Here is a 26861-nt window from a genome sequence, read left to right as displayed (position 1 = left end):
AGGACATGTTGTCTTTAAGTCTTGCAAAACAAGAACATGGATCACCCTTCCTACAGAGTCCTAATCACCAGTTTGTCTGCTGATGTAGGCCTCTCCTCAGACTGTGGCTGCATTGCAATGACTACCTTGTCATGTGACAAGTCTGAGGTCATGCAAGGCCAGCAGCCATAGCCTGACAGTAGCGCAACTTCATGTCCTTGAACTTGCTTAAATTAAAAAACAACACTATTATTATTGTGTGTATATTTGCACACATATTCATGTGTCGGTGCATATGTATGTGGTGGTCAGCGGTCGGCCTTCAGGAGTCAATTCTCTCTTTCTACTTTTTGTTCCAGCTATTGAACTTAGGTCTTTAGTTTTGGTAGCAGTCATTTTACATGCTAAGACATCTCAACAACCCTTGAGTAATCCCTTCCTTTGATTCTCAGTTCTTCTGTGAAATGCTGTTGATTGCAGATCGGTGTTTCAGACACGGAGGTTCATGAGCATGGGATGCTTACAGTGGAATCACTGTTCTAGGGTTAAAGAGTGTGGTTATCAGGGTTACTAGAAAATCATCACTGTAACTATAATCCCCATGTATTAGTGACCTCATGTTTGTACATTTATAACCTTTGTGCTTCCTTTGTTCAGTGAGCCCAGAGCCTGGGTGGATCTGTTACATCTCACCTGCAAGTCATCCCTGGTTGATGCATCTAATTCCTGGTGGACTTGTTGGGTTGTTTTGTTGGCTTTGGGTTTTATATTCGTTTTTATTTAAAGACAGGGCTTCATGTATCCCAGGATGGTTTCAAATTCAGTGTACATTCAAGAATAACCCTGGACTCCTGATCCTCCTGCCTCCACCTCCTGGAGCACTGGGATTGCAGAAGTCCACTGCCACACCTGGTCTATACAGTGCTGGGGATGGAGCCCACGCCTTTGTGCATGCCAGACAAACAGTCTACACACTGAGCTTCATCCCCCAGCCCAGTGGTGTTTGTTTGCCTGCTTGTTCTCTGCCTGGGCACAGAACCCAGGGCCTCATACATGCTAGGCAAACCCTCTACCAGTGAGCTACATTCTCATCCTAAGGGATCCAATTCTCAGCTCCAGGATTAAAAACAGCAAAAACAAAAACTTGAATTCATACACAGAAAACCTTCAGTTCCCAAAACATGCTAATAATGAAACTTGGTGTGAGATTTTGAACACTGCTTACTTGGTTTTATAAAGGATAACACAGATGAGCTGAGGGCCAAAAAATATGCTTTCTTATGTGTGAAAAGCTCTAACTTAATTGTCTTGACATACCTGGCTTTAGTAGTTTCAAACAAGGTTGTCTAAAGCCTGGATCCAGTGTCTTGGGAAGCCAGTGAGGAGTTGCTTAATGGCATACTCCTTCCATGATGGTTTACACACACACACACACACACACACACACACACACACACACACACCAGGAAACACACCCCTGCAGACATCAAACAGCTGCTCCTAAAACACAGGATGACAAAAAATGAACAACAAAAAAATTAACGGCACCATTCCCCGTTTCAGCCACAACAAACAACAGTTTATAAGAGGCCATAGCAGATCCAAGAGACACAGCCACATTCTTGAGTGTCTAAGACTGGTTAACAATCAGCAGGGGGACCACAATAAACACCAGCCACAGACATGGCAGAGCAGCTACAAACCCACACCACATGGTGAGCAGTCCTTGTCAACTGGCCAGCAGACCACCATTGTCCCCTTGACGTCATAGAGCAATGGCCGAGGCTGGCAAGCATGAAGGCTTCTCACCCAGGTAAGAAGGTCTTTGTTGCATGTTAGTCACAAACCACATCATTATTCCTCTAGGACACCTAAAACACTATATCAAACCAAGTTCTTCCACACACTATATCCAAGAGATAGCTCATGGTGACATTGCTTTGTTGGTGGAGGAGATGACTGGAAGTCTGAATTGGCGAGCTTGAATTAGAAACTTGACACAACTCAGAATCACCTGGGAAGAATGTCTCAGAGTCTCTATTTCAGGTTGTTGGGGAGGGGTTATCTTGATTAAATTAACTGGTGTGCAGCCTGGAGAGATGGCTCAGTCTTTTTTAAAGTTTTTTTTTTTTAATTATATTTTACATTCCAATCCCAGTCTTCCTCCCTCCCCTCCTCCCTCTCTCCCACACCCCCTCCTCTCACTTGCTCCATGGAGATGGTAAGGCCTCCCCTAGGAAGTCTACTAAGTCTGTCCCATCATCTAGTTGAGGCAGGACCAAGGTACCTTCCCAGCCCCCCCCCCCCCACCCCTATGTCTAGCCTGGGGAAGGTATCTCTCCACATAAAATGGGCTCCACTAAGTCAGTTTGTGCCTTAATGTTAGATCTTGGACCCAGTGCCAGAGGCCTCATATATTGTCCCAGTCACACCATTGTCACCTATATTAAGGGAGTCTAGTTCCGTTTTAGGCAGGTTCCCCATTTGTCAGACCTGAGTCAGTGATCTCTCACTAGCTCGGGTCAGCTGATTCTGTGGGTTTCCCCATCATGGTCTTGACTCCTTTGTTCATATTATTGCTCCTCCCTCACTTCGATTGTAGTCCAGGAACTTGGTCTATTGGTTAGTTGTTGATTTCTGCACCTGTTCCCATCTGTTTCTGAAAGAGGGTTCTAACTTCTCTAGTGTTATGGATTGTAGGCTGGGTATCTTTTGCTTTATGTCTGACATCCACTTATGAGTGAGTGCATACTATGTTTGTCTTTCTGGTTTTGGGTTACCTCACTCAGGATGTTTTTTTTTTCTAGTTCTGTGAGATGGTTCAGTCTTTAAAGAATAGGCTCACAGCCAAAAATATAAATTCACTGATGTGTGAAGAGCCAACCCACTGTGGGCGGCGCTACACCCTAGGCACAGGGTTCTGAAATGCTGAGCACAAATAAGGAAGTATGCATGCATCCATTTCTCTCTGCTCTTTACTGTGCATGTGATGTGACTGGCTGTCTAAAACTTTCTGGTGCTGTGGAAGTGACAGATGGCAACCTGGAAATGTAAGCTGAGTCCTACGTACTGTCCATTGCTCTCACATGGAGATTTTCACTCCCTGGTCAGGCTCTGAGGCTCTTCCCAGCTTTCTGCTTCCTGGTCTTGACAGGCTCTTGGATTTGCAGAAGCAGGAATGAGAAGAGCAGAGTGGGAGACCCTGTCTTTCTAAGGAAAGGCCTAGGAAGAACATCATAGCTTCCTACAAAAAAAATTTACTAATAAAGTGTAGTCTTTTAAAAATATTTATTAATTTATTTGATTTTGTGTATATATGTGAGTTCAGTCATGCACATACTACAATTCACATGAGGGAACCAGAGGACAGCTTTTCCCACTTCTGATTTGTTGACTGGGTCACCTTGGCTATTTCTGTTGCTATCCCATGCTCTGCAAAGCATGCTGGGAATGCAGATGTGCTCCACTACACCCAGCTTTTTATATGGGTGCACAGGACTAGGGGGATCAAGCTTTTGTGGCAAGCAATTTGACCCAGTGAGCTGTCTCTCAGTCTTAGAGTCCTCTTAGATTTAACAAGGCTGAAAAAATGACCAACTTTCAAGTTGAGACACTAAGAAGAAAGAAAAGAGATGATGGGGAGGGCACCCAGCATCCTGAAGTCCCAACACAATTCAATTCTCATAAAACATGGGACCCAAGAATGGGCAATAGTGAACATTACTGACCTGACTGGGCACTGGGCACCATGGCAAACACTGTTTCTATTATTTCATGGTCCTCAGAATAATTCTTTGTGGTAGTGTACACCTGTTATCCCAACACTGGGGAGGTTGAGGCAAGATGACTTCGAATTTACAGTCACTCTGGGTTACACAGCAAGACTTTCTGTCTAAAACAACAACAACCCCCCCTCAAAAAAAAAAAAAAAACAAGAGAAACTAATACACCAACCAACTGATGGACCAACCAACCCAACTGACAGACGAACTGACCCACTCTGAATTATTCTCATTTTACACTGGAGAAACAGAGCCTCAGAGACAGGAAGCCATTTCCTCAAGAATAAACAGAAAAGTGTAGAAAAAGATTGAGTTTTGTAAACTAAAATACTTTCTACCTACACAAGTCTCTCTCTCTCTCTCTTACACACACACACACACACACACACACACACACACACACACACACACACACGCACACACAGAGGGAGAGAGAAGACAGAAGAGAGGAGAGAGGAGAGTTTTTAATTACAAGCCCCCCTGCTGGTCCCCGAACCCCAGGACTTTCCTGCATTACTCTCATGGCTCCCATGGTCCTGTCTTTCCCTTTTCTTCTAGGTAAGATTTGGAAAATCAGTTGAACAATTTGTAATGTTCTCTTCATCCTCACAGGACAGCTTCCTAAGGGACCCGAGAGGAAGCCACAAGATAAACCCCAGAGTCAGGCAGTGCCTGACTCTCAAATCACGTCTCTGTCTCTAGGTTTTGACAATGAGCCTTGTCAGCAGGACCAACTGTGGTTCTTAGAGACCATGTAATTACAGCGCTTGGTACGTGAGGGGCATCTTCCACTCTCGAGTCTCTGAGCACACAGCGAGCTCTCATTTCTAATGTTGGCAGTTCTTCCTTTCCTGCCTAACCATATTTCTCTCTGAAATCTACCCCCTTGAACTTCTGGAAATGTACAGGGCCTGATTTTGCGACTTTCTTAGTTCTTCTGAGAAATTGCCAGAAGTCACTTTCTCCAGGAATAATTTCTTTCTAAGTCATTGAGACACTTGCCCATTTGAAGCTGGAAGATGGCTCAGTGGGTAAATTGCTGGCCACATAAGCCTGAGGACCTGAGTTCAATCTTCAGCACTCACATAAATGGGGGTCTAGGGATCCATGCTTGTAACCCCTAGGCTGGGAAGGTAGAGACAAGAGGGAGCCTGGGGTTCATTAACTATGCAGCTATTCTCCTTAGCAAGTTCCAGGCTCATGGAGACACTCTGCCCCAAACAGAAAAACAAACAAAAAAACAGTGATGTCCCCCGAGGAGTACAGGAAGATGAACTCCCTACCCTCTCTTGACATACTATGGCTTCATTGAATGACTCTCTAATTTCCTGATCATGAGGTGGTTCACAACCATCTGTAACTCCAGTTCCTGGGGATCTGGAGCCCTGTTCTGATCTCCAAGGGCACTGCGTGCATGTGGTACACAGACAGGCAAAACACCCATACACACAAAATGATATAAAGAAATGTTTTCTATAAGAAATTTAGGACAACTTGGTGAAAATTCACAATACAAAGCCTGCAATTAAAGGCTCTGAGAAGTTCTGAAAATTAAAAAAAAGTGCAAGCAAACTCACTTAGGTTAAGTTTATCCAAAATTTATTCAACCACGCAAGCCCTGCCATTGTATGTATTAACATCTTGTGGATTGAAACATCCTTCCCAGCTTAGGCTTGAAAACTATCCTTTACCTGTATGAGTTCCAGTACTTTGTCAGCCCCGCAAACTTTTCCATATGTCAGAATTAGGTCTCAGAGACATGAAGTAGTCTGCACATGGAAACCTAAACTCCAGAGTTGCATAGCTGGAATTTGAGCCCATGCCTGGATGGATCGAAAGCATATATCTATAATACATATAATTTTTTTGCTCCGTATGTGATCTCCAAGGTAGGGTGAATTACTCAGGATTCACTTCAATTACTTGATAAAAATAATTCGCAATTAACCCTCCACTGACTGTCAGTGAGGAACTTGAAGACAGTTTGTCCTCAGCCCCAGCCGTCTGCTTTGCATTATCCATTTCAGAAACTCTCTGAAAGACTGAGCGGGGCAGGAAACTTCCCCCCAGACTGTCTGAAAAATCTTAGTTGATGGCATCTGTATGAATGAAACTTTACAAGGCTGGACCCGGGGAGCTGATTGGAGCTGCCCATTTTCATGTGGAGAGACAGTCCTGGCACAGTCCAAGTGTGCCAGCACACAAACAGTCAACAAGATTTCAGGTGAATTTCACAGCATTTGTGGGAAAGGGAGTCCTCAGACTCCTTGCTGGGGAATCTAACAAAATCCCAAGCTGGAGTGTGAGACCAGTGATGGGGGACTGGTTGCATAATCAATCTCTAGTGCACTATTCACCCATCAGTGTTAAGATTTTACAGCCAAGAAGGTTAAGCCATGAACTTGAACTTGTAAAGTTCACGGACCCTAGGAGTCCACTCAGCTCCTCAGACTCCAGCATGCTCAGGGGCCAGGGGGCAAAGGAAACGTGATTTTTCTAACTAAACAAATTACTTCTCAGAGGGCTGTTCTTGCTGATGTCTTTGTCATGAGGGACTTTCAGAACACCCTGCCTCCTAGCTTCCTGAGCATCCTCTCCTGCATTTGGAGGGTGAGGCACCGTCAAGGCCTTGAATGCCAGGTTTGAGCTCTTCTGTTCTCTATTTTCTGCAGGTTGCAGTCTGGTGATAAAAGAGCAGACCTTGGAATGTGAAGTACATGCTTGGGGTAGGGTGGGGAGAAGTTAAGGAAGGACTCCTTGACCAGCTTCCATCTGTGCCATGCCTGGCCTCCTTCCAAGCCTGCTCTGGAATCCTAAGCAGGAATTCCTTGGTGGGTCCATCTTCCCACACAAGGAAGTGTCTCTTGCTTTTTCTGGGACCTGAGGTCAGTAAGGAGACCATGGTTCCTTCTCAGGACAGCTTTGAAGTTTGTTTGTATCCATTTGGTCATTCATCATGTATATCTGGTACTCTCCTAAGTCCCAGGGATACCAGGAGCACACAATAAAGCCTCTGTTTTGTCTTCCCCCTCCTCCTTTCTCTTCCCCCTCCTCTGTTTTCTTCTCCTTCATCTTTCCTCTTCTCTCTTCTGTCCTCTTCCACCCCTCCTTCCTTTCTTTTTTCCTCCCCCCTCCTTGTTTTCCTTCTCCTTCAGACAGTGTCTCACTATGCAACCCAGGCTGGTCTCAAGCTTACTATGTAGCCCAGTATTCCAGTTTGCTTTCTGTGCTGGCCAAAAGCAATCTGGGGAAGAAAGGGTTTATTTCAACTTACAAGTTGGAGTCCATCACTCAGGGAAGCCAAGACAGGAAATCAAGGCAGGAACCTGGAGGAAGGAACTGAAGCAGAGGCCATGGAAGAATGCTGCTTACTGGCTTACTTCCCACAGCTTGCTCAGCCTACTTTCTTAAAATGCTCAGGGTGGCCAGCCCAGGTGTAGCATCTCCCACAATGAGTAGGACCCTTCTGAGTCAATCAAGAAAATGCCCCACAGATTTGCCCAGAGGCCAAAGCAATAGAAACAATTCCTCTATTGAGGTTCCCTCTTCCCAGATGTGATAAGTTGACTACAGAAGCTAACAGTGACACTCAGACTGGCCTTGAGCTCTGGATCCTCCCACCTCAGCCCCTGAATGTTAACAATGTGCCTTTGTGCCTCCATGCCTGGCTGCCATCTCTATCTCCCCGGGGACACTGTTTGTTTGTTTTGTTTTCAGCTCCCCTGTCAGTCACTGGATGAAGAGTAGAGATTGCTTTAAGCAATCTCCTCCAGTGTCACCTGGTGGGTTCAATATACATTCTAGATAAGGGTCCAGAATCTTTCTTTCAAATGATGTTGTTTAATGTTTGAGAATTTCATGCATTTATTATCTTTCTCTCTCTCTCTCTCTCTCTCTCTCTCTCTCTATATATAATATATATATATATATATATATATATATATCACATCCACCCATCATTCCCTACCTCCAAATTCCCCTAGTGCCCCCCCCATCTCCCAGCTTCAAGTCCTCTTTTTACTGTTCTTACTACCTCAGAGTGCAATTGGTGCTTCCCATATGTGTATGGGTTATGGCTACCTTCTGGGCCATGAGCCATATCCCTTATCCTATATCCCTTAAAAAGAGTGACCCTCACTCCCTCAGCAGTTATCAACTGCCGATAAGTGGGGGCCTCAGGGAATGCTCCCTGATCCATGTTGGGATTTTGACCAGCATGATCTTGTGCAGGTCTTACACAGGTAACCCCAGCTGCTGTGAGCTGATGCTGGCAACAACCATGCCATATCCAAAGGTCACCATTTCACAGCTCTCCTCTTATGCTGGCTCTTACATTCTATTTCCTCTTCTGTGAGCTTCCTGAGCTTTGGATGGTGGGAAGTTGGTTTAGAAAGTGGGCCTGGTGTTCTCCAATTCAAATCTCTTTCCTTTGTGCCATGTAGCCTCTGAGAGCTTATCTGACCAGCCTCTGATGGGTTCTCATAGGCATTTCAAATTGGGCCAGGGTCATGAAATTCAAGGACATCACTCAAGATCTTGGGGTGACAGACCCTTACTCTAGTGACTAGGATATATGGAGGTTACAGTGCACGCCTGGGAACAATGTGGTTCAAATCCCCATATACCAATACTCATCATAGAGCCCTGGGCAAGCTACTTAGCTCTCTGAGCCTCCGTATTCTGATATTTCCAACAGAGACAGGGTTGGTTACTCATGGTGGGAAGATACATGGTAGATACTTCGCAAAGTGCCAGGAAACACTGAATGGCTGTCACAAGCGATAGCCAGGATGGTGAATACCATAGGTATTTATATTTAGTGTTCTGAAAACAAACAGGAAAAGATAGCTAATTCTGTCTCCAGGAAGGGCAAGGCAAGAGGGGACCACCCCATTGACTGGGTTTTTCTGCTTGGTATTTTGGTAGGTGAGCTCTCTCTAAAGGCATTTCTACTCTGATGAGTTCCTTATCCTACAACTGTAACAGACAAAGCCACATGCTGGTACCAACATACATCGGATACGCTCCCATGCTCCTTCAAGCATAAGAGGACAACCCAAGACACAGGCACTCTCAAAGAACCTTACCACCATTCCTCTGCCCAAAGTTTACAGAACACTACACATTGTACACACTCAGAACTCTGGGGACTCACACCCCATTTCCAGTGCATATGAGCTCACATATGAGACAGACTCATTTCTACCCTTATCCTTACCTGATAGAGTAGTCGAGGGCAGGAGCTTTGCCCTTCCTGCTCTCCAGGGTGTAATCCTATCGATCTACAGCTCTGTACCTTAACCTAGAACACGGTATTAAAGTCTTAAACCTACCTGTCTTAAGCTGAAACTTAAATATGTCATCTTAAATAGCTATGTCCCCTGAAGCTCTCCTTCCATGCAATGTTTGTGCCACTGTCTGTCAGGACTAAAAGCAATTGCCCTTCAAGCCAAAACACCCACATTTACTAAAGAGGAGCCACAGAAGCTGGTTAGGGGCAGCCAAAATGAGACCGAATTGGGATGGGGAGGGGAAGCAAAGAGTGTTGCAATATTGCAACTCCTGACTCAGCAACAGCAAGCCTCTTTGCCTTCAGGGTTACTCCTTTATATACAAGACTTTTCTCTGAATGAAGGGACATGTGCTTGATGCGATGAGCTTTTGAGAGACACTCGGAGGAGGATTAATCTGGATGTGTTGATAGAATTGACAGGATGATCAAAGATTTAGCCAGATGTGTTTCATAGGGTAAAACGAGACTCATAATCTCATTTGCTTTGGGATTCATTCCTTCGTATGTTTTTGCCGGGCAGCTGTTTCCTCTGAATAGAGACCATCCCTCCTGGAGGAAGGCAGAGGCTCCTGAGATTCAGAAAGGAAATGAAACACACAAGGCCCAGCCAAGCTCCTAAAAGTTACAAGATAAACTAGACCCTTTCCCCAAGGCTATGTAACCAATAGCTTTGCTGGGGAGCAGAGACTCCAGGGAGCTGCCTAGAAGCTGTCCAGGGAGTTCCAGGGATCTGGCTTTCATGAATATCAATCAGGCTGAAGTGGGCTTCTCAGCAATGCAGCTGCCTTCAAGTCACCCGCACTCCTTTAAGAAGCCCCTCCCACATGTAAGTCACCTCACTGGCTCACTAAGCAAGACCTAGGCAGAATCATTACTTTGAATAGGAGTTGTTATCCCATCTTGTATGAGCAGACTTTTGTTCATGACTCCACTCCCCACAGAAACAGTCACACAACAGCACTGAAGGTTTCCATGTGTCAGATCATTCTAAATCTTCAAGGCAGCCATCAAGTCTGATGCACAAGGTCTGTCACCTCAACAGGGAAGACTGCTCATGTATCACTGAACATTCTCACACCCAACCTGATTTCAGACAGTGACACACATTGTGAAGATGACCTGATAGGAAGATGGAGGTAGAAGTGGGTTTAGTCCTCATTTCTTTTCTGTGGCTGTGATGAAACACCTTGACTAAAGGCAACTTGATGGAGGGGGGCTTATTCATCTTACACTTCTAGGTCACAGCTCATCATCGAAGGAAGTCAGGACAGGAACTCAAGTAGAAAGTTAAAGGCAGATCTGCCCACTATTCCACTCAGTATCATTTCCACCCAAGGAACTCACTCACAGCCAAAGATGTACAGCAGTCACCATGGAGGATGCTGCACCATGGCTCCCTCAGACTCATGCTCAGCTTTCTTAAACAGTCCAGGACCACCTGCCCAGGGGATGGGGTCACCCACAGTGGGATGAGCCCGCCTACTCAATAACAATCACGAGAATTGCCCATGGACATCTATGTTCTAGACTGTCAAGGTGACAGTTAATGCTAATGTTGGTGAAGAAAGATGTCTACTAAAAAAAGCCACTTGAGCTGAATTCCAAAGGATATCCAAGAAAGGGAAAGGAAAGTGTAAGTGCACTGAGGCATGAATAAAACCAGTGTCCCAAGAACATGAAGCAAATGCCAGTGAAATGTGTGGGAAGAAAGGAAATAAGATGAAGCAAGATGCCAGCTGAAAGCCACACCAGGTTCATCTATCTTCTCATCACCAAGTACCATGTCTGGCAACCATTGTGCGTGTTTGTTGAAGGTCCAAATTAACATAATTTGTTAATCACATCATCTCTTCTTCCTATTTTCCTATTTTATATAATAATTCTTAGCACTGTTCAATGTGTGTTTTATAAAATAAAAGTAGCCTTTAAAACTGTGTAGGTTTTTTTGTATCAGTCAGTTTTCTGGTACTGTCACAAAATACCCTAGGTGGGAGTACTTTATTACAAAGAAGAGAGATTTTATTTAACACACTGTTCCAGAGGCAGGAAGTGGTGCTGGATCTGGTGAGGGATTCCTTGGAGGTACCACATCATGGAGACTTTGGCATATACGAGAGGCACACACGGTGAGAAAGAAAGCCAAAGCAAGATGGCAGTCCCACAAAAACTATGTTAACCTCTTCTAAGGTCATTCCCTCAATGATCCAATGATCTTCCACTTGTCTGATCTGTTAAATTTACCACTACCTCTTAACACTGAGGACCAAGCTCCCAACACTCAAACTTTTGAGGGACACACTTGAGATACAACCAAACAATAGCCACATTCTTTTAATTTTGGTGTGACCACATTCATGGTGTCTTAAGTTGCTTAGGTATCTACAATGCTCCCCATCCTAACATTTAGAAGGCTAAGTATTGCCCAGTTGATTAGTTGAAGGTACAGTGGGGTGCCATCCATCCACTCTAGAAGGAGCCATAGAGAGCCAATTATTCAGACAATATCACGCAGGGTAAATGATGTATGTCAGGCAGGAGCCTCCTCACTCCATGCCTGAGGTTATGGCTGAGCTTGTGGCTGGGAGGATTAGCTGATCCATTTAATTCCATTTGCTCTGACTTGCTCACACAGGAAGACTCCGTAGTGCAATGCACTCCATGCCCCAAATATGGAATCTGAAGCAAAACTTAGCTTAAGGGCAGAGCATTGATACTCAGATCCCCCAATTAGAAGCAGAGGTGGAAATGAATGGTCGCTAGAAGTCTGGAGACAACAGTGGTTTCAAAAGGCAGCAACGGGCTGGGGCCGAAAGAGAGACGCTTCAGATCTTGCACCAGGAATGCAGAGAGCTAAATGAGAACCATTTGAAAGCTCTGGGGGTCATAAAGTGGAATTCCCTCTTGTACAGTACGCAAGAGTTATTAAGTGTGTATATGAGACCCCTGTTTTACTTCATGTACATGATTATTTTATACAGGCGAGTTTGGAAAGAATTATAGGCTGGGAGCTGGCCAGGATGCTAGATGAGCAGCTGGGGGTGGAGGGGCTGAGAGTTGCGATGTCCTTGTCGGGAGCTTAGGCTTCCTGCAGGATGCCAAGGTGGGGTTCATCCTGGGACTAAAGATTGGGGAGAGCATGTGGGCTTGGTCTTTGTGTAAGGCTCATCTCCAAGGAGATGTCCCAGCCTTGGGTTTTGGGGGAGAGGGCCAGTTTTGAGAATGAAATGAGCAGAAGTTGGGATCAAGCCCAGTAAGCTGGGCTCAGTCCACTAATGCCTGGAGACCAGGAAGATAAGGAATTTGGACTTGGTTTTCTTGGCTTTAAGAAGAGAGAGAGAATATGGGCCATTTTGAACACACCCAGTGATCTCAAAGGTGAGAAAGACATTGGCTTTCTGGATGAAGTCAGAGGTCAGGAGCTAGGGATAAATGGCAGCTTTGAGGGGAGACCCACATCTGGCATGGTCACGTCTTTCCTGAGAGTGGGTCAGGGGCAGTGGGACTTTTTCTGGTTACATTTCTATATGGAGGCATGGCTCTATAGTCAGAAAACAACACAAAGCAAACAAACAACCATGAACACAAACAGGACTCTGGGCTTTGCTCCTAAGTTTGTGATCTGCAATTTGTTAGGTTTCTGTTTCATGAGTCCTACAGCAGGGCATGCAAAAATCGGTGTTCACCAAATGACACATCTTATTAACAACTATTTAATGGAGGGAATGGATCAGAGGACATGTGGGGTGGGAAAGGCACAGGGCAGGCTGTCTTTGGTTGATGGAATAGAGGCTCTCCTATCTATCTGTTGTCCTCTGTGCTCACTGAGGCAGTTAAAAAAGCCTTGCATAGCTTCCCAGAGTTGGCAAGTGATTTTATACCTTGATCAAAGTTATCCTTGTTGTGGCCTCTCTTTTGTCCCTGGACATTCTAGGGACACCAAACTGGCTCAATGACAATCATTGAGCTTTCTTAAAGTCTCCATTTCACTACGCCACAACTTACCTAAAGGAGTGTGACACACACATAGCTATAGAACATGACATGAATTCACTTTATTTTATTAACTTTAACTAATATATATATATATATATATATATTATATATATATATATATATATATATTTTAGTACAAGGGCAATTTTCACCCCAGACAGACACAATAGACACAAGCTTCTCTTTTCTTGTTTCTCCCTGACTGCTCTAGAACATTTCAGAAATTACCTTTATCCATATAATCTAACTGGACACATAGACCCTCTGTATTCCAGGTGGAGGAAGGAGGACAAGGAGAAGGCAGTTTGAGCCTTTCATGGGTGGGTTACAACCTCTGGTCAGATTGGAGTCATGTGACACTCTAGCTGCAAAGGAGGCTGGGTCACAGAGTGTCTGTTATCAATCTCTATATGCCTTCCTAAGAACCAGGAGTTTCTCAAAGCAGTGTAGAGCATCTATTACAGACAACAAAACACCTCAGTTTCCTTTCTGGTCAGACTAAGCAGTTGAGGACAAAGCCCCAGCAAGGCATAGATTTGAACCCAGCTCTTCTATTTACTAACAGAATATTTACCAACAGAAGAAACTCAGACAAACCTCACAGTGTCTGGTGTCAGTTGTCAACCAAGTGAAATGGCCTTGGAACACAAGCTCCATAGGATCACTGTAGAGATGCAGTGGAGAACACCCACCACAAAGCCTGGCTTCCTGTGGTGTGTCTGCAGCCGTTGCTGGAAGAGTAGCTGCCCATCCTTCCCTTCCTTAATCCTCTGGGCACCACTCAGATATTTGTAGTTCCCAGGCCATTTCTCACAATTTGCTGCCTGTAGAGACTTCACACATGCTGGTCCTGCCAGGAGCTGTTTGGAGTTTCTGCTGTTGCCTTATCTATGTTATCATCACTAGCAGTCACTGCTGTGACAACTGTGCTTCTCTGAGAAGGCAAATGGGATGCTGGGAAGCTTACCCCAAGCCACATAGACAATAAGGAAAATTATGCAGCTTTGAACCCTCCAACCCTCCCTCCTCTTTCTTTCTCCCCCATTCCTTCTTTCCACCATTTCTCTCCATTCCCTTTGCCTCCATGCCCCCTTCTCCCTCCCCTCCCCCTCTATCCTTTCTTCTCTGTTTTTCTTTCTTATTTCCTCCCTCTTCATATAACACCACAGCCCCATCCCCAACCCCAGTGTGTCATGCGCCAAGACACACATACATCAGGGTGACTTTCCCACCACCTTTTCTCATCCCTCCTAAAGGCACTGAGCGTTTGGCTGGATTTTGAAGACAGAGACTTCACCGTGCCCTTGTTGAGAGGTGGTAACACTTGCTGTAGGATAGTGCAAAGTGTTTGCAAAGTGCTAGCTCCCAGTAGCAAACCACTGGAGGACTCAGATGTAAATCTAAAACCCTGAACTGACCCAAAAGAGGTGGTGATACTGGCAAACCCTGACTCACAAAGTCTGATGAACTGACCATCCGTGAGCAGAAACACAGATGTCAAAGCAGGAGGGAACAGAAGTATCCAGAGAAGAATCTGGAGACTCAAGTGAAGGAGGGCAGGCCCTCAGGACACACATTGGAAGCTTAGCATTGGTTGGGTATCTGGTGTGGTTTCTGAAGGTCTTTTGGCTCCTGGGTTCTGGATGAAGATGGGACATGGGGATGAGAAGTGCCTGCTTTAAAGGGCCCCTGAGAATTAGGACCCTGGAAACCTTTGAAGGTTTTCTTAGCTCGTGGTTTCAGTGCCCAAATCCATCCAGTCCAGCTGAAAGTGTAAGGTGGCCATGAGGGTTATGCAAGATGATAAAAGGCAGCTAACACTCCATCTCGGTGTGGGGCCATGGGGACTTATGGGGTGTAGGGGAACTAGAGCAAATGTGCCTCAATTAGAGAGAGCTGTAGCTAACCCCTTACCACCTGTCACCACGTGTAAATGTGGGACCAGTGTCGACAGATATTTGGATTTGTCAAAAGAAACCCAAAACCTTGCACTTCGAAAGCAATTTACCTTTAGAAAAATGACCAATGAATACAGAAAGCCTTGGCGCTTTTTGCTTCCTCTCATCTACATGGCCACTGTGGGTGGTCCAGGATAATCTGTCACATCTCCCTTTTAAAATCCCTTGGAGTAGAGACATGGCATGGGATTCTACTCTCTCTTCTCAGAAGGTGTGAGAGATGGACCTGGACCTCACCATGTATACCACATGGTGACTGGTGGCAGAGCCAGTTGCAGAACCAGTTCTGAGCTCTACCTTCCTCTGCTGCACGGTGAAGGTTTGGAATGCTGCCAGTTTTCTGGAGTTGGCCAGGAAGGCGGTATAACTGAAGATGGGATGTCAACAACCCATAGGGAACAATCATGGAGTTGGGCCTTGATTTCAGGGTTCTGCTCCATCATGGGTGGAGGCCATAGTGGAGCAGAGAGTGGCTGCCGTCATGTAGGCAAGGAACCAGAGAGTGGGCCTGGGGGAGGGAAGAAAGGAGAGGAGGAGAGAAGAGGGGAGAAGGATGCTTGCCCTGTTGCTTCCCTCCTATATCCTGACTCCAGGATGATGCTCCCCACCTGTAAGCCAAGTCGCCTCTCTCCCACCCTTCTCCTCTCATTAGTTAATTTTCCTCGGAACCCCTTCACAGACACCTAGAGGCATACCTTGCTGGTCTCGTAGGTGCCTTTTAAGTCAATCAAACTGGAAGCCAAGATTGGCCATTGTCATGATTTAGACCACTGGTTCTCTACTTGTGAGTCTCGCTAGACCCCCATGGAGGGAGGTCAAATGACCCTTTCACAGAGGTCACCGAAGACCATAGGGGAACACATTTATATTACCATTCATAACGGCAGCAAAATTAGTTATGATATAGCCAGGTAAGTAATGTATAGCTGGGGGCACACCACAGCTCGAGGAGCTGTATTAAAAGGTCACAGCGTTAGGCAGTTTGAGGACCACTGATTCAGACTGTACTGCCGTCAAATAAAACTGGCTGGCCAGGGGAAGGACAATCTCTCATCTCTCAGTCACTGCAACAAGGAGAAGGAATTTGGTACCAGCTCCTGACTCCTCTGAGTATAACTTCTCCCATCACTTTGACAAAGCCAGAGCCAACCTTGGGTATAAGGGCCTGCAATTAATATCGATGTAATCAAAGCAACCTTAATGTAATTTGAAGCATCTAGCTCTCATCTAATTAGATTGTTCGGCTTTCATTATATACCAGATAGAACACATGCTAGAATATGTTAACCTAAAAATATGTCCCCGTAATGTCAATCAAGAGTCTTAGGGTATTCACTGACTATCACAACTCTCGGGGGGGGGGGTTGGTTCCATTTATTGGGGACCCAGGCTAGAGAGGGTCATTGCCTCATACATTGTCAGTGTTTACAATAGAACCAAGAGAATTCTAAGAGATTTTTGTATTCATTGTTGAATCTGGCTTGGCCTTGACCATGGAACTGCTTGAAGCCTATTGGTCAGGACTAATCATATGACTTTACTCAATCACAAGTGCCCAGGAAAGTGGTGCCTCTTGCTTGACTATGGGGAGAGAATGGACGGTGTTTGGCATTAAACTCACATATCTCACTACTTGCAGTGGTTCTCTGAGTGTTGTCCAGCTGGCAGACCTCCATCATGGTCTCTTCCCAGCTTTGGAAGGTACACACCATCCTTGGGAATGTGTCAGCAGAGTGAAGAACTGCCCATGCACAACTGCTAGATGACGCCTCAGTGTTGGCTGGCTGTGACTTTGGTGAAGTCCTTTCTGTTCCTATATGCAAAGGATGTGGCTCACACCACATATCCAGAAGCCTTGGCTTTTGTCACACAGGGCAAGGAGTATCTAGAGGTAGGAAGGGATCAGCCTAGGGCTTTACGGGGAGACAGTCAGTCAGGTGAGGAAGGAACAGAAGATACCGGTGTGGGTGTGCAGGACTGCAGTGCACCTGGGGGGATGTCATTGGCCTCCCTAGGTGACATTATCTCTGGTGCCTTCTGATGAGGATCCTTAACTTTTGCAGAAGTTCTGCTCCAAAGAAGGTGGCCTAGCCTTGGCCTTGCCTCTTGGATATTAACCCCTAATGGCCCAAGACCAATTCCTTAAGACCTTGGAATGTCTCTCTCTGGGTGGCCTAGGAGTGACTGCCTCTTGTGGTGTAACAGGAGAGAAATTCTCTCTCTCTCTCTCTCTCTCTCTCTCTCTCTCTCTCTCTTTCTTTCCTTCCTTCCTTCCTTTCCATCCCTCCCTCTTCCTTTCTTCTTTTTGAAACACAGGGACTAAAGAAACTAGGGTTTGGAAGATGTGAGCAAGTGCATGTTTTTCAGTTAGATGTGATGTGGACAGGGAAAGGGTGGGAAAAAATACCCAGGGAATTCTCATTAAGGCAGAAAATTGGGAACCCAGGGTCCAAAGGGCTGGATCATGACCTTGTTAATTTCACACTAATTTCCCTTCTCCGGTGACAAGGGCTGTCACTCCTGTTCACAACAGACCCTCTGCCAGGTGCAGGGATTTAAGAACCCTGCATTCAGAGCTTCAGCAGCCACCCAGCTTGCAACCCTGAGGCCAGCTACCATGAGGATGGTTAGAACATCACTCCCTGAGCCAACTCAGCCTTCTAGAATGAACTAAACCCAACCAACTGGCAAAACTCTGACATCACTTATGTGTGGACAGGGGTAGTCTGTCCTCTAGGGATGAGATTCAAACAGGCAAGATGCATGTCGGAGACTGAAAAGTGACATGGCAATGACAGAACAACTGTGACTTAAGCCCCTACTGTGTGCCTGTACAGTCCTAAGTCCTACAGAGAGATGTTCTCACTTAGTTCCCGCAACAGTCTTGAAAGAGCAAGCCTTATCTAAAAGGATTCTCAGATCTGAGCTCTCCAATTTGACACAGCTTATTGGAAGGAACGTCCAGGGCCAAATGTAAAATGATGATTTTTATTTCTTGGAAGCGTGTGTCGTCGAATCTCCAGGTCTTAATTTCTGCAGCCTGTCACCTCACACTAGAGAAGGCCCAATACTTACTGATCTACCTTTTGGACAATCTGTCCTTTGCAAGAAAATGCCCTGTACAATGTCACACACACACACAAAATTCCCTAACTGGGGTGGAGCCAGTTGAGGTTCTGAGAAGTCAAGTCATCCAGAATTCCAGGGTGAGAGAGCACAGAATTATTTTTAACATTTTCTTTAAAAATCATTTCTCTCTGTGTGTATGTGAACACATGCATGCATGTGCCAGGGTATGTGTGCAGAGGTCAGAGGACAACTTGTGTGAGATATCCTCTTCTACTATGCAGGTCCCAGGGATCAAACTCAGGTATCGCCCCAAACACGTGCACACACATACTTGAAGAAAAGATGTAATAATATAAAAATAAAATTGCGCAATATGTTACTGGCCATTTTCTGTAGCTTCTGTTTTTCTGGACGGGTACTGGATCTATCATCTGTTGCTACAGTGACCATTCTGCAGCATTTAGGTCCATTGCTTATGCTCATCAATTTAGATTTGTTACTTAAGAGTCATGCACTTCCTGTTGACAGGCGCAGCACAGGTGATGCTGTGGCCGGGTGTGGTATCAGGAGGCACTTGCCCACACTGTGACCTCAGATCTGGGAGCCTGTCATGATCTGCTGGTGTCTGCCTGTTACATTGTTGTAAACGAAGCCTCTCCTGCCCCCAACCGTGTAATTAAGTATCTTGTCCGGGAGACATTTGAAACTATGAGAATGCCAGAACAGTACTTTTGACCCAGACATTGTGACTGCAGGGTCTACAGCCATCTGCTACTCTGACGGTTTCTGTGGACCCCTGGCATTCATTCAGGACTGGCCAGGCCCTGCCCTGAGAATCTTCATGCGTTCCTTCTTTTACTTCTACTAATTTCTCTGAGGCTCGACTGTCTCATCTTTCCCACCCAGCCGCCACCACCCAGAGGATGAATTCTCTGCTTCTGGTTAACAGGATTCTGAAAAAGGTGACCGCCAGTTTCATCCTCTTCCATAGGACCCAAACTGGGACTGTGGCATCTTCAAGACTCCCAAGAGCCCTCTGACTCCAGATGTGACTGGAGTCTGACTCTGATTCCAGAGATGTGAGTCAATGGGGGAAAATCCAGGGTGTGGGATAGAAAGGGCCTGTGTGGCTTTCAGGCTCAGCGTTCCGTGAGATTTAATATTCCCCTTGCAGGAGACACATTACTGTCCAATAATAAACAGCAGAGTCAACCGTGTTGATCTTTAAAGTAAATCCCATTGCTATTAGCTTATCTACCCAGCGATTAAAACTAATAAAATAATAAACTTTGTGACACAGACTCTTAGCTCGGTTCAGTCTCACCTTCCAGCTGCAGCTTGGGTCCCTCTGACTGTTGGGGTTTTCAGCAATTTCCAGCTTATCATGAATCTATCTGGAACATTCTGATGGGTTTTAGTTGCTCTGGGTTATTTTTGTGCCCCTCCCCCTTACATTATTTATTTAATTTTTTAAAACTTCAACCTGAGCTGAAATTTTGCAGCCCATCACTCCAGCGTTCAGGAATTTCTCTCTTTGTTAAGTTCAAGACCACCTGCTTTTGGCCATTGTGAGCTCACTAAAGAAAGGAAGGGGAATGGGGCTGGGGAGTTGGGAGCTCATTGATAAAATGCTTGCCTTGCCGGAAAGACAAGGACTTGAATTCGATGTCTAGAACCCATGTAAGATAGCTAGACATGGAAGCATGTGTTTACTATCCCTGTGTGGGGAATGTAGAGACTGAACATTCCCCAAGGCTTGCTAGTTGCCAGCCAGTGAGTCCCAGGCCATTGAGAGACCCTGTCTCAAATAAAACAGGTGGACAGTGTCTGAAGTACGGTGGTCAAGGCTGTCCTCTAGCCTCCATGTTACACATGTATGTGACCCCTGCTTATGAGCCTGCACACACATGAACACACACACACACACACACACACACACACACACACACACAGAGAGAGAGAGAGAGAGAGAGAGAGAGAGAGAGAGAGAGAGAGAGAGAGAAGAGAGAATGAGTTCTGAATTAACAGATAGTAGTCAGGGTGTGGGTGGTCCTCAGTGCCCATTCTGGTTTCTCTGAGCTTGCTCTCTCTGAGGGCACATTTGAGGATGACCCATAACAAGAAGCCTCTACAGAGAGACTACTCCTGCCTCAGAGTCCTTCAGGGAGCGACAGCACACCTCGGAGCCTCTTTTAGGATGGCTCTTTATTAAAGGCTGTGTGTCATCTCTCTGCAAGCTGGCAGAACGCTATCCTTTTCTATCCCAGGGAACCCTCTCTGTTTGAGAAAGCACACAAAGTGGCTGGCTGTGCTGAACAGGCATGTTGCATGGAAGGCAAGGAGTTTTAAGCCATAGGGTACTAGTGTGTGTGTGTGTGTGTGTGTGTGTGTGTGTGTGTGTGTGTGTGTATTGGTGGCGGGGTGAGAGTATTCATGCACTAAGGAGGGACTGGAATAAAGTTCACTGAGAGTAGACCAGATTTGCCTCCCATTTCACTCTGGAGCAAATGCTCACTCTATGGAGCCCTAATTGCTCCATCTCCATCCTTCTCTCTTTACATGTGTGTGTGGTGAACGCACATGGGAGTGGTGTATGCACTCGTGTGTACAAGTGCATGTTTTGGTGAACAGTTGGAGGCTGGAGGACATCAGGTGTACTGCTCTGTCACTCTTCACCATACTCCCGACAGACAGGACCTCTTACCAAACCTGGAGATGGGCTGGCAACCGTAAGTCCTCAGTAATCCTCCCATCTTGACTCTTCACAGTACTGGGGTTACAAGAATGGGCGAGGCACACTAGACTTTTTGCGTGGGAGCTGCGGATCCTAGCTCATGCTTGTGCAGCAAGGACTTATGCACTGAGCCGCCCCCCCCCAGCCTTATTCCAGCTCCTTCTATCTATCCCACCTCTTCACTTGAGAGCATATGATTGGATTTTCTTACAACACCTGTGAGTGGGGCCTCCATGTTTAACTCTTCACCAGCAGGCTGTGTGTGCTCTCTGTAGCTTCCTTCAGTGGATCTTCTGGCTTTGGTCCTAAAAGTATCCTGGGGGTGTTAGAATGAGGGAGACACTGGAGAGACGGTCTTCAGATCTTAGCATCTCACATTCTATCTGTAGCCATTGGTGAGAGCAGGGTTTGGCCAGTGTTAAAAGTGTAGTATCATGTGTCAATAGACAGCACAGGGTGACTTGACTCACAGCCAAACCCCCACAGGTCTCACACCTTCCCCCTCCTTTTAACTTGCTGGATTTGTGTATGTCTGCGCCCAAATGAGGTGAGAACTCTGTTATTCGGGCAAGAAGAAAGCCAGCCCTCAAGAGGGGCTTTAGTTTGGCCAGAGCCCTGGAGTGTTTTCAAAAGGACTTTTCTCCCTACCCTTCCCTCCCACCCAAGCCTAAGAGAAACATACATTTATTTTAGAAAATGTGGAAAAGCAGCCAGCATCTCTGTCAGGGAATGTGGCTTTATAGAAGCACACGCCTGCTCAGATTGGCTTAAGCAAAATTTAATTTATTCAACGCATCGCCTGGATAGCCCCAAATTGTCAGAAAGGTTTGAAAACCAGGTTTAGAAAGAGGAAATGAATCAAGGATGCTCTATGGGGGTGGGAGAGCAGGCAGGAAGTCTCAGCCCAGGATTGCTCTGCCATGGGAAGCTATGTAATCCAGGCTGGCCTTGAACTCACAAACACTGAACCCTTACCTACTGGGATGAAGGTGTACACACTGCTATGCTCTGCTATGACATTTGCCGATTACATTTGCTAATTCACTAAGGTTGTACAGCCTTGACAGAGGGTATTCAATTGGCTGGACTGAGGTCACATGACTTGTCTCTGGCTGTGCCTTCTGACTTCAACCTCCCAAGCTATATAGATACTTGGAATTTCCTGGTCACCCACCCACACCAAGCAGGAGGCTAGTTATTAATATGCTGTTAGGGGTGACATGCATGCTCCTCCAGGATGTTGAGGGGTTCATGGTTTCTACCTCTTCATGTTCTCTCTCTGGTCCCTTGCACATTAGCCCAGAGCTGGTCTGTGTGAGCAGAGAAAACAACCTGTGGCTTCAGAGTTAGGTCCCCATAACCTTTATGCCACTTCTTTGATGCTTAATTTGTGATGGAAAAGTTAGTGGTCACGGGGTGAAGATGCCAAAACAGTATGTGAAGGGGCCTATGGGGAGAAACTGAGACTTCCTGCTAACAGCCAGTATGAGCCTGCAGACCTCCAGTTCTGATGCAAGCTTTTGTTTGATACCTCAGCTCTTGCCTGCATCAAAACCCATCTCATGAAGGACTCTGAGTCAGAATTAACCCAGCTGTCATGCTCTTGACTCACCAAAACAGTGATACAAATACAGCACATTTATTAGTACTTTAAGAGGTGGGTTTGAGGGGAACAGAGAGATGGCTCAGCTGTTAAGAGCATTGACTGCTCTTCCAGAAGACATGGGTTCAATTCCCAGCACCCACATCAGGTGGCTCACAACCTTTCATCATCCCAGCTCCAGAAGACACACACATGCACATGGTTAAAAGTAAAATAAGCCATATATATATATATATATATATATATATATATATATAGAGAGAGAGAGAGAGAGAGAGAGAGAGAGAGATTGAGTTTGGAACCTGATGTAACAGAGACACGCGTCTAGGGATTGAATGTGGGTTTCCATGCTTACACAGAAGACATGGGCTGAGTTGTCTCCCCAATCCTACACCTGTCTTTTTTTTTTTTTTTTTTTTGAGGCAAAATGAGTTCCCAGAGTCCAAAAGTAGCTTCACTTCCCAGTTAAGCCTCCATTGTGGAAGTGTCAAAGATTGCGGTTCAGAGCCCTTAAGTCAGAGGGACGGAGGTCAGCTGATAGTAGAATCTGGCTTTGAACCCATGTCTGTGTGATTCCAAAGCTGAGCGCTTGGCTGCTTTGCCTGCTTACAGTGGAAGCAGAGACTCCTGTGTTCAGGCAGCTCTTCCTAGAGATCAAACACAATAGGACATTGGACGAGAAAAGGCTCTCAGGGAACAACAGTGTGGTGCTCTGAAACACCCCTTGTGCCAGCGCTATCCTTATGTTCATTCAAATTTATTTGGCAAGTTCCTCCTCCTCCCAGGCAGGCAGGATCCTGGTGCTCACTGCAAACTATTGCGCTTTTCTTCTTGGCTATCTGTCCCCTCAAAATGCTTCTGCCTCTCATAGCCTCACTCTCCTGACCTATAAATGAAGCTATTAATGACTACCAGATGAGAGAGGTTGAGTCATTTTATGAGTAGGAAAAACGGGGCCGATAACACCAGGAGAATTCAATCAGGCACATGTATACAAGTCTGTTTGTCCAACAAAGAGTTAGTGAGTATCCACCACGCGCCAGCCATGAAGCAGAGTTCTGGAAGTGCTTCAGTGAATGAGGCAAATGTATTCCTGCCCACTTGGCCCTCATGCTGAGTGAAGTTGGACTTTAAGCAAGAAATTACAAGCATAGCTGGGGTTTCCAATAAACACACTCAACTGTGGCTACTGACCCTGTACTTCTCCCATGCCTGTTCCCCTTAAGGGGAACTGTGGCCTTCACAGGGGTCTTTAGGATTCAACTTGGGAGATTTTTTTCTTGTTCTTTAGGGATCCCAAAAAGAGAAGTGACATTTGGTGATGAGTGCCAAAGAGGGAGAAGGGTCAAGGGAGGGACTGGGAGATGGCCTTGCAGTCATGAAGACCTGAGTTTTGAACCCAGCACCCACGTAGAAAGCAGGCCATGGCAGCACTAGCTTATGACCTTAGCTTGTGGGAGGCAAAGGCAGATGGATCTCTGGGGATCGCTGGCTGGCCATTCTAGCTCAATCTGCAAGTTCCAGGCCAACCTCAGGGCCTGTCTCAGTAAGCAAACAAACAAAAACCAAGGTGGATGGTGTCTGAGGATGAATGTGATACCTGACTTCCATATCATATATATACACCCGCCCACACGTGAACATGTGTACACATACATACACACATACGAGAGAGAGAGAGAGAGAGAGAGAGAGAGAGAGAGAGAGAGAGAGAGACAGACAGACAGACAGACAGACAGACAGACAGACAGACAGACACAGAGGCAACAGAGAGATGCAGACATACACATACAGACACAAGAGAAAGACAGGGATGGACAAACAAACACATACACAGAGGAGACAGACAGACAGACAGACAGACAGACACAGACACACACACACACACACACACACACACACAGAGAGAGAGAGAGAGAGAGAGAGAGAGAGAGAGAGAGAGAGAGAGAGAGAGAGAGAGCACAACAAAGCAGCCATACAAGCCTGCTGCTCTGTTGGCCGACTCTCACTGTATGTTTGCCATGACTTTAGGTTTATGGGGGAAATTCTAGCTTGCAGAGAAGTGGAGAGGAAGTTTCTCTCTCCCTCACTTATTCCCTCCCTCCCTCTCCCTCTTTCTTTCTCTAATAGCACAGCTGACAATCCCATCATCCCATGGAACTTTTCCCTGTTAATACACAGTTTCTGGATGCACCATCATCTGAGGGTTTCCTCTGTATGTGTTAACAGAAGGCGTGTTTATAGACCTGGAAACCAAGTGGTGGGCTCCTGCTTCTGTGTTCCTTCCAGCATTTGTATGGAGACACTCAGCGATGCTTGTTGGGTGAACTATTGCCTGGAGTCAGTGGAGCGATCATATATGTTCTGGAAGGTTTATCCCATCAGCTGTTTATGTAAGAATGAATCTGCATGCCTTTCTGTGGCAGTGTGTCTGTCTGCACAGAACATCAAGATTCGTTCATGATTTGTCTCTGAGGAGCACTGGCTGAAGGGAAGATATCACTCTTGTCTTCTTCCACAATGGGTCTTTGGGCTTAAATGAGGAGGTCAGGACCAGAAGAGGTTATTGAAGTAATTCTGCTTTGACCTCAACTGTTTCCACTGGGATCATGTGTAGAGCAGTTGCACACATGTAGTTGTGATCACACTTGCTCTTGTTCTGGCCAGGTTATTTGAGATTGAAGTATATAAAAGTTTGCTTTAATAGTTTGAGGACAGATCAGGAAGTGAAGGGAAAATTATGTGTCTGTGTGCTGATATATGCACACATGGGTGCAGTGCCACAGAGACCAGAAGAGGTCATTAGGTCCCCGGAGATGGAGGCAGCTCTAAGCCATCTGTTGTGGGTGCTGGGAACTGAACCCAGTTCCTCTGTACTGGCAGCCTGTGACCTCAACCACAGAGCTGTCTCTCAGGACCTTTTTTTTTTTTTTTTTTTGGTTTTTCGAGACAGGGTTTCTCTGTGGCTTTGGAGGCTGTCCTGGAACTAGCTCTTGTAGACCAGGCTGGTCTCGAACTCACAGAGATCCGCCTGCCTCTGCCTCCTGAGTGCTGGGATTAAAGGCGTGTGCCACCAATGCCCGGCTTTTTTATTATTATTTTTTATTTTTATTTTTTTCTCAGGATCATTTTTTTAAGAAGAAAGGTATAAACAATTTAACCATTGCCTTACACGTCTTGCATTCATGCATACACAACTGCTCCACTTGTTGAATAAATAGTTACATAAATCAGAAAAATAAATGAAAGAGAAAACGAGCAGATGATGGTGCTCTCACTGTCTCTCCACTATTCATGGCTCTCAGCACCCACTTGTTATAACTGTGTGATCAAGAATGGCATCTAGACCATTCAGATGCATCAAAGCCACTTTTCCATGAAGAGAGAGGGTGAGGCAGGTTCTCTCTGTCCACAGTACATGGATGGGAATGTCCCCTATTGTTACTAGTGGACATGGCTTCCCCTCAGCAAGGAGATGAGGAAGGGAGAAGGAGAAGATGCTCTGCTGAGGGAGGAGACAGAAGAGGAGGAGGGGGAAAGGGGATGAAGGGGAGGGGAAGAGGAAGAGGGGGAAAGGGAAGAGGAGGACAGAGAAAAGGAGGCAGAAGAGGACGAGGAGGGGAAAGAGGAGGGAAAAGAGTAGAAGGGAGGAGGAGGGGAAGAGGGGGAAGTGGATGAGGAGGGGGAAAAGGGGGGATGAGGGGGGAAGAGGAGAATGAAAAGGGGGAAGAGGAGAGATGAATTGGTTTATACCGTTACTTTCCAAACCATTTTCGATGATTGATTTTAACAGTTGACTTAAGGCCATCTAGACTCAGCTGGAAAGAGAACCTCAATGAGAGACTGCTTCCATCAGGCTGGCCTGTAGGAAGTCTATGGTGATTTGCTTAATTGTGTTAACTGAGGTGTGAAGGACCTCCTTAAACACCAGCTAGCAGCTACCCCTACTAATTTCTGTGTATGGGACTCATAGGGGCAGGTGCAAACAAAGATGGAAATAGGGACACTTCGGGGTTGAGTTAATGCTCAGCGAATGGACAAATTAGGATATCAAGGAGAAGGAAACAAGATTGAATGAGACAGACAGACAGACAGAGAGAGAGAGAGAGAGAGAGAGAGAGAGAGAGAGAGAGAGAGCACTGACACTGTCGTGCGAGCATGAGTGAATGCTCTCCGCTCTAGCTGTGAATGTGCTTCTTATTGTAGGTGCAGTGACCGTCTACTTCATACTGTCACCTTGACTGGAAACTGAGCAATAAGGCCCTCCTCTGTTAAGCTGCTCGTGTGTGTGGAATTCTTATCATAACAACAAAAATGAATTTAAGACACCATCCTGACACATGTGCCCAGAGAAGAGCTCCTTCAAGCATCAGTTCACACAAGGACAAAGCCCAGGCCTCTCAGCAGCTCTGTTCATGCCTCCACTCTCTAGGGATAACAACAACAACAA

This window comes from Cricetulus griseus, chromosome 4, assembly GCF_003668045.3.
Source record: "Cricetulus griseus strain 17A/GY chromosome 4, alternate assembly CriGri-PICRH-1.0, whole genome shotgun sequence".
Classification (NCBI taxonomy): Eukaryota; Metazoa; Chordata; class Mammalia; order Rodentia; family Cricetidae; genus Cricetulus; species Cricetulus griseus.
Note: the sequence above shows the minus strand (reverse complement) of the source record.